Source organism: Siphateles boraxobius, unplaced genomic scaffold (assembly GCF_051911475.1).
Source record: "Siphateles boraxobius isolate OS27281-9 unplaced genomic scaffold, OSU_SipBor_1 1, whole genome shotgun sequence".
Taxonomy (NCBI): Eukaryota; Metazoa; Chordata; class Actinopteri; order Cypriniformes; family Leuciscidae; genus Siphateles; species Siphateles boraxobius.
The window spans coordinates 7,670,586-7,679,166 of NW_027508699.1; positions in this window are offsets into that span (position 1 = coordinate 7,670,586).

Genomic DNA, 8,581 nt, shown 5'->3' on the forward strand with positions numbered 1-8,581 from the left:
GCAGCGTGCAAACAACCGGAACTGAAAATATTAACGCACTTTCCTCATAGCGTGAATTGTTTAATGTATTTCGAAAAAGTAATGAAGTTTTAAATGTTAAGCATCAACTGCAACCGTTCACATCTTCAAAACAATGCATAGTTTGTGTATTATGATAAATCGTCTGAGCTGTTTAGACTGATTGATTACAGGCATTCAGATAAAAAGGACGCAGCAGAGTAATCAATGAGCGAGTAACCTATGCTAGTCAGGGCTAATACAGTTTTTTTTTACTCTTCGATGTGGTGAGCTTTTTTAATTTTAATTTAGGCTTTACATTTTATTTTTAAAAGTTTGATTAGTAGCCTACCTAGTTGTCATTCGGTGACTGCAGTGTTGACAACAATGCCTGAAATAAACCTCTACAAATGTATCATGCCCTAATAAAATTTATATAAGCTAACCTGGTGCAACTATTCTGTCATCCTTAATTTTTTTGTTTATTTTGTTTAAAGGCAGTGTTTCCCAGCCTCCGCAGCCCAATCAATAAGGCTCATGTACCCTTTATCAACACCAAACTATATACGTTTTCCTGTTTACTCATACTTGATATCATGTAGAATTAAAGTCTCAAAGAAAATGCAATCACCTACATGCCTATTGAGGAAAATATTTTCTAAACCACCACCAGTCCGAAGTTCTGTTAAAATAACAATACGTTTAGAATTCATACATGGTTGCCACGCCATGCAATAATGCTCAATTGACTGATTTTAAATGTGTACTTTCAGTTATTTACCAGTTTTAAACCATAAAAACAGAAGTCTCAGACTTTTGTTTCCTACTTTAGAGTTTATTTTCAATTTTCTCAAGTTGGGGACTTTTTGAGGTTTTAACACTGAGTAATATTTAATAAGAAAACCTAAATAGGATTATGAGTAACAGACTGACTTCAGTAAAGCGGATGATTAGTCAGTGGGCGGTGCCTAATACAAAGCCAGTAGTTCCTCGTCCTTTACATGGAATTCTGGATCCATTGAGATAAAGATGATTCGTAACGTACAGAGAGAGGGACTGTTCTGCTGCAGCACTGAACCTCAGATTTACTGAACGCTCGAGCACGTTTCAACGTGATCCTCAGCAATAGGGTCTCTTGTGACTGTTCAAATCTCTCTGGATTAAAGTGAGCGCTATTCAGAAGGGGTCTGAATGGGCTTAATGCGTTATCCCACTCTATTGCTGTGGAGGAGGAGAGCATGGAAAGGGTGGAGCCGGTGAAGTGCTGCATAAGGCCAAACCCTCTTTTCCCCTCAGCCTGTAGAAGTCAGTGGTGTTTTTTGAATGCAGAAAGCCTTGAGTGAGTGAGAGAGTGGCTGCATTTGTCTTATAGCTTCCCTGTGGCATCTGTTATTGTAACATCTTCCACAAGAGGGATCTTGTGCCGCTGCTCTTTTGACCTCAGTTTTGCGCGTGTAATCCCAAACTGGTTCTGGTTTGGCTGAACGTGCTGTGGCGTACGCTCTGGTATGCAAATGCGAGTGTAGGAGATGTTGGTCACGTGATCAACCCTCCATTTCCTCAGTCCTGTCTCTTGCACCTCCCCTCCCGGCCTATGCATAAACAACAGCAGATTACCACTCAGCTGGTCCGTCTCCATGGAAACGCTGACCTCATGCTGGGACGAGAGATCTGGGCCAGTCACCGTGGCTGTTCGCCAAGATACTAGACTTGATCTTCCATACCTATAGCAAGATGCACCTAATAGCGGCTTTGCTGCTATTTTTGGAGGTCAACAGCACAACGTTCTTTGATCATGCAGGGTTTTTTCCCACATCACATACTGCAGATAATAATTTGCTACGCTGCAGCTCAAGAACCGTTGTTAGCTCCTGCTAACTGTGCACTCATGTTAGATGTGTGACCTACATCCCACTTCAAAGTCGTGATGCTCTGCAGTTTGTCTGCGGTGTCCTTGCCTCACAATCTGCTCTACAGAAATGCACACTGAAGTATTTGCTTAGTCATCTGTGCTGTATTAACATTTCACATGTTCAACATACAAATAGAAGGGCCAACACTATCGTCATGATAGTCCTGCAGCATGAGTATGAACCTTATATAACCAGAATAACTTAGTTATGTTTGAACTGAGCATTTCAAGCCTGAAGAAATTAAACATTTAGTGCTTTGAATCTACTTCCTAGATAAGATTAGCTTGTTTTAATGAGGAAAATTAAGATTCTGGCCTTATTGGGAGGAAGCAACTAATGGTACCTTGTAGTAAAAGAACAAAAAAAATGCATTGCATTGTCCCAAATGCAGCTCAAACAGGCTACCTATTTTGTTTTTTTTGTCGTAGAAGCAACTAGCATAGGTGATTTGCATCAACTACAGACTAAAGGTAATACTTGGTGATACAGAAGCTACAGGTCCCCCGTTTCCAGGTTGAATTCGCTCCCCTGGAGATGAATTGATAAATTGGTGCCATCCGTAGTCAGAGAAGGCCTCCACATTAATTTACTGAGTGGATTTAATTAACCTGTTTCTTTTTTATGGTACCCTCATTATGGTGTCAAAAGGGATTTGGAAAGCTTGCCCTAGTTTGGTTAATATTGCTCCTTTTTTGTCTTCCTTTTTTCTTCCATTTGCCATCGTTTAAGTCACACTTGAGGCAAACTTATTAGAGATCTGGCCCGGCTTTGGTGTTCGGAGGTGTCTTTCCTTACAGAGTCCCCCCTCTTTAAAAGTGTGCTGTAAATGCACATCCATAGACTCTGAAACGCAAGTTCAGAAAAGGGTGCCTGTTTTCTCTCTTTTTTTTGCTTCCTGCTACCTGAGGAAACACTCGTGTCTTTGTTTCTTGCTAGAAGAACAGGAATGCTAAGTGGAATATTGGAAATGTGTTAACCTTAGCCTCTGGTTCACACGTAGGCACAACATTCGAATCGTGTCTCTTTGTGTGAGGAGCAATGATTCTCACACATCATGGATAGAGGTGTTATGCAACAAGGGTATACGGCTGTATAGTTCATGCACGTTTTTAGGAAAGGAAAGGAAGAATTGGTGCTACCCAAAAAAGCTGGGTTCTGCCTGTTGGGTCATTTTATTGGGTTATTTTTATATATTTTCACCGTTGTGCTGTCTAGTTATTCTGTAACTTAGCTACTGGGTAATTTTTTACTGTCAATGCAAATGATGAATCCCTCACACGCCTACCCAGCGCTGGGTCAGTGCAAAACCGGTTCAAACTGGGCACGTTTGTCAACGGTCATTTTGTGTAAAACTTCCTGAGTGGAAACGTCCTGAATGAAATGAAAGTTTGTATTACATAGTATTTCCTTTCATATCATTACTGTACAAATAGGAAAACGTCTGTAGTCTCACATTTTACCGTTTTGTTTACATTTACATTACATTTATGCATTTGGCAGATGCTTTTATCCAAAGCGACTTACATTGCATTTCAAGGTACACATTTACATTCTTATCAGTTCTTGCTTTCCCTGGGAATCAAACCCATGACCTTGGCGTTGCAAGCGCCGATGCTCTACTGTTTGAGAAGAGCTTGCGTTTACATGTACGTCACAGCTCAGATAGCTCGCATACGTCTGCAAGATGTCTGTTAAAGATCACTTCATCTGGAAAGCATCTGCTGTTTACTAACATCTGATAGACGTTGATGTTAGTTGTACATACTTTCTAAATCATAAACATCTCAAAGACATTTTCTATACGTCAATTTGACATCTGACAGGAAACGTCCTATACACATATTGCAGATGAGGAAACACCCATCTTCCAAAAAATACGTCCTCCAGATGTAAACGCGCACATGAAATAGATGTCTCTGTGATGTATATGTGCTATCAGGGAGCTTACGTCTGCTTGGAAAGCTAGCCTTCAACAACCGAAGCTACTGTACGGATATACACTCAAAGCGACTGACGCCAAACCAGTGCGCGACCAGGGCTGAAACACGAGGCAACATCGCTGTCCTGACAAAGTTGTCGTGCAATAGAAGCGCTATTATTTCTAGTGTGCTAGCGTCGCGCTACGTTTTGAACATTTAATGAACTGGAACAGCCTATACCAGTTTTCTTCCCACAGATTCCTGTTGGCTATTCTTGCTTCTCCTGTCACATCCTAAAATGTTTACGAAATGTTTTTGATTATATAATGATTGTAGAAAGATTGCCATTGAATGAAAAAATATTGTATATCAACTTGTCTGTTCCTGTCCTATATATGGGCCATTTTGGAGATTTTAGAATGCATTTTTATTATTTAAAAGGAAAAACCTTCAATATCAAGTTGACTGACCCAGCACCATGTCAAAAAAAAACAAAAAACGAGCTGGGTTGGCATTTAACCCAGAAATGTTTTTAACCCATAAATTTTTAATACTTTATTTTTAGTACTTCAGCCACATGCTTATTAAAAAAATTGGTCCTAGCTAAATGGAGAGCTATGAATATCTGTGGAAATGACTATTGAAACGCCATTGAAGAGTAAGTCTGCTATCTTTCTTGTAAAATTGTCTCGCGACCTGCTTTCACTTTAGAGCACAGCTTGTGGTTTGTATCGTATTTGTCCAAAGTAGCAGCAGCAGCAGCTTCCTCTTTCATTGTGTGTCAGGAAACAGGCCCTCGGTCCCTCCATGTCAGTTCCCACGCATCAGGCCTCGGAGCACGTGGACGCCCCATAGGAGCTACTATCCAGTCATGACTGAATGGTCCTTACATGTCAGTCAGCTTATTATATATTTTTTACAATCAAATCTGAGAGTAATGGTATCATAAATTGGACTTTTTTCATCTCAAGTCATGCTTAATTGTTTTTCAAGCTGGTTAAACTAAAAAACATTTTATAAAAACAGGTGATCTCAAAAGACGATTAGCTCTTTTAACTGTAAAGGTGCTGTGAATTTTCAGTTGAAACGGGGTCATTTTAATAGAAATCCACACAATATTATAAAAGCTTGTTCCCGCCACTGGATAAAACAGTTTAAAAGATAATTTAAAAGGCTTTTTATCTCACAAATCTGGCTTTTTTTCCCTTTTTTCAGAATTGCGATATATAAACTCGCAATTCTGACTTTGGTTCATTCGCAATTGCGAGTTTATATATCAGAATTCTGACTTTATATATATAGCAATTCTGATAGATAAAAAAGTCGCTATTACTCTTTTTATTTTTTATGCAATGGCGGAAACAAGCTTCTATACAATCTGTAATTTCGCTTAAGGGCGAAAATTTTCCCCAATGCAGATTTTGCACAGGGATCAAGTTTTACATGCAAACAGAACACTTAGTTTGAAAGCAACTTCTCTGTAAGCTGTGCTTCATACATCGCTACACTTAAAATTGTCAGCCTCCGTTTTCTTTTTTCGTTTCCAAACTGTGTCCAAAATACCGCTAATGTGAATTGCACCTTAAGGCAGTTCTCTCTACAAATGTGATTTCTCCTATTCATTTTTATAAGGGCAGGCTCCGCCCCATATCATATTTCTGACTTTACAGATGTACAGTCATGTGTGTCAGTTTTATGTGTCTTTCAGTGGGAAGGTATTACATGTCACAGGATTTGTGGCATCTTACCTCCCTCCTGCTTGGCTCAAACCCCTGTATGTTTGCTCTACTCCCACTAATGACTGTGTGTTTGACAGATGGTGAGCACTGAGAGTCTCCAGGCTTTGACACACTGAGGCAGGCCTCTTCCCAGGACAGGACTTTCCTTATGATGACTTAACAATTAAACCGGACACGTTTAGTTGTCAATTAAACCCATTGCTCTAATTAGGCTATTCCCTAAATTAATGTCAGCAGCATCTGAGCTCTCAGTTTATATATAAACTTGACTGATAAACACAATGCATCATTCAGACAATGAACATTGCTATAATTTTAGCCACGCTGTGATAATGAACTAACTCCTCAACTCTCACTTAAGATGAATATTTAATGAGCAGATCAGCAGGACACTCCCATGCTTCTGTTGCTGCTGGCCCCCAAGGGTTTCGAGTTACAACAAGAGAGGGTGGGGAGACTAAACAGCAAATTTTCCCTCCTTTTTTCTATAACAACTCAAGTAGGTGTCATGCATTGTTTGGCCAATTTATTTTCACAAATTGTACAGTAATAATAACAACTGTAACATATTTGTTTTCTTCTCAAGTGAAATAATGTCATCAAATTCGACCTCTCATGACTTTTCTTTGTCTACAGATTGGGTTCCAGCTTAAGGTCTTCCTTAAATGATTCATAATACAATTCATTATGCAGCTCCCCTATATGCCTCATTTTAAATTAGCACAACATATTTGAAGTCTTGAAAACTTCTCTAAGGATGCAACCTTCTCCTCACTCAGAGACCATTATTATCTATACGTTCAACTGTATTCTTGAATAGTATTTGCTTTTGTCAGTAAAGCGGGAAAGGGAACAAATGTGTCGCCTATATGAAGGACCATGCATGGCACAGCAAACACAACATGTAGGGTACTTTATTTTTTAATACACTAAATTGTAGGAAGTTATTCGGCCTATTAAAGCACAAATGTATGGGAAAAGGTGGAAAATAAGTTACACTGCACAGGAATGCTCAAGAAACATGTAAGAACATGACCGACTGCACCTGTAACATTCCTTTCGCCCCACAGGTGAACGGATTTTTCTGCTGGGTGGTGTAAAGTTTATTTAATTGTTAAACATTAAATCTGATAGTAAATTTGAACTAAATTAAAAAAAACGCTTCAGTGTGCCGACGCACTGCCGAACGTTAAGAGGTTAAAGTGTTAAAAACACTTCCATGCAACCTCAACAAGCATGTTTTTGTAGTAAATTGAGATAAAACACTTTTCTAAATATTCCTAAAGTTTTAAAGCTATTCTAAACATGATCTGTCACTTCAGCTGTATCTGCGTGTTGTTGTAAGTCAGTCATGAAGCGGATCCGGATCCAGATGAGACTCTGGTCCGTGTGTTTGCGCATGCCAGCTGTTGTTGGGTCGGGTTACTCCGTCCTCATGCTCACTTCTGTCCGCCATTTCGCGTTGTTCCGCAGGGCTCCTCGCAAGTCGCGTCATGGAAGAACAATAACGCGTCTTTGTTTCACTGCAGCTGACGAGTGGAAACGCTGAAGAGGCAGTGCACGATATAATGAACACAAAGAACACAGCGAAATGCCCGCTACACGCCGCATGTCGATTAAAATAAGAGTGATAACAGTAGTTTGTCATTTTATTCTGTTTCATTTGAATCTGCATATTCCCCGTTTCAAATTGTAGCCAGTACCGGAAATGGACAGAGCAAGCCATTTTTGTCGTTTTGATTTACATATTCCTTTAGGTGCTAAAAAAAACAACTAATTCATTAAACAATAAAATTCAATATCCTACCATGATAGCGTATTTGTTCTGCGTTTTTGACAAGCTTTTGTGCTTTAGTTTGAAAGTCTTTACAGTTGTGAGCTATTTGAACAAACAAACAGGGTCTTCTTGTCGTGTAACATTTAATTTATTCCAATTTGTAAGGAAATGTGAAAATCTCGCGTTGACCATATAGGCCTACGTTTGGATACAATGGTATCAGGTTGGCCTTTAACTCACCTTGGCTTTAATTTTATCATGTTCCTATTTTGAAATAGTGTCGCCTAAATAAACATGTTATTAATCATGTTTGCTAGTTATTGAGCTCTGCATATTTGCAACATCTTGTTTAAGCCTTTGAGAATGACATTTGGGTGGGGCAACAATTATGTAGTCAGGTTGTTAAAACCTTTGTGTCTTAAGCGCTGACCCTAATCCATTACAAAAGCAAGGAAAGGGTTGTCTTTCTACTTGCGTTTTGCATTTCACATGGATGTATTTAAACGAATAGAATGAATATTCAGAGAAACATTAAGAGAGACTTTTTGCACTTTGTTATTAAAGCATATCTCTGTTGGCTCCTGCAATCCTTCACTTTCTTAATATTTCTGTCTGTGATTTGAATAGGTTTGGTTTGAACAGCAGCACTGTGATATTTTGCAGGCCACAGTTCATGTTGTTTGGAAAAGGTGGAACTGGTTGATTGCTTGAATAAATATTCCTGCTCTTTCTTTTTTTCTTTTCTTTTTTTACTCATTCTTACATCAGTTTGTTTCTGCATTTACAGATGTCTTCAAAAATTAATAGACTGTAATTTATCTTGCCAAGTTTCCATTTGGCCCTCTGTAATTCTTTCAGCGTAAAGTCATTTATTTTCGTGCTGTGTCAGAGAGATACCACTAGATGGTACTAAATTGTTTTTCACTTTTAGGCTACATAGGACAGATTGGAATGGATGTCATTTTGGATAAAAGACTGGACAGACAAATTAATAATAAATCAAGCCAATTTAATGCCAACTTTCATTTTTAATAATAGTTAACATTCCTATCTTCATTTGAAATGAAATGAAATTTATTTGACCATGTGAATAGTCAAGGTTTGGGTCTTCAAGATCGAATTTGATATGAATTACAAAAATGTAATGAAACGCGTTCTTTGGAATACACAGTATTTTTAATATCAAAATGGTATTTCTGAGAATTACCTGATTGCTATAGACTGTAATGCATTTAT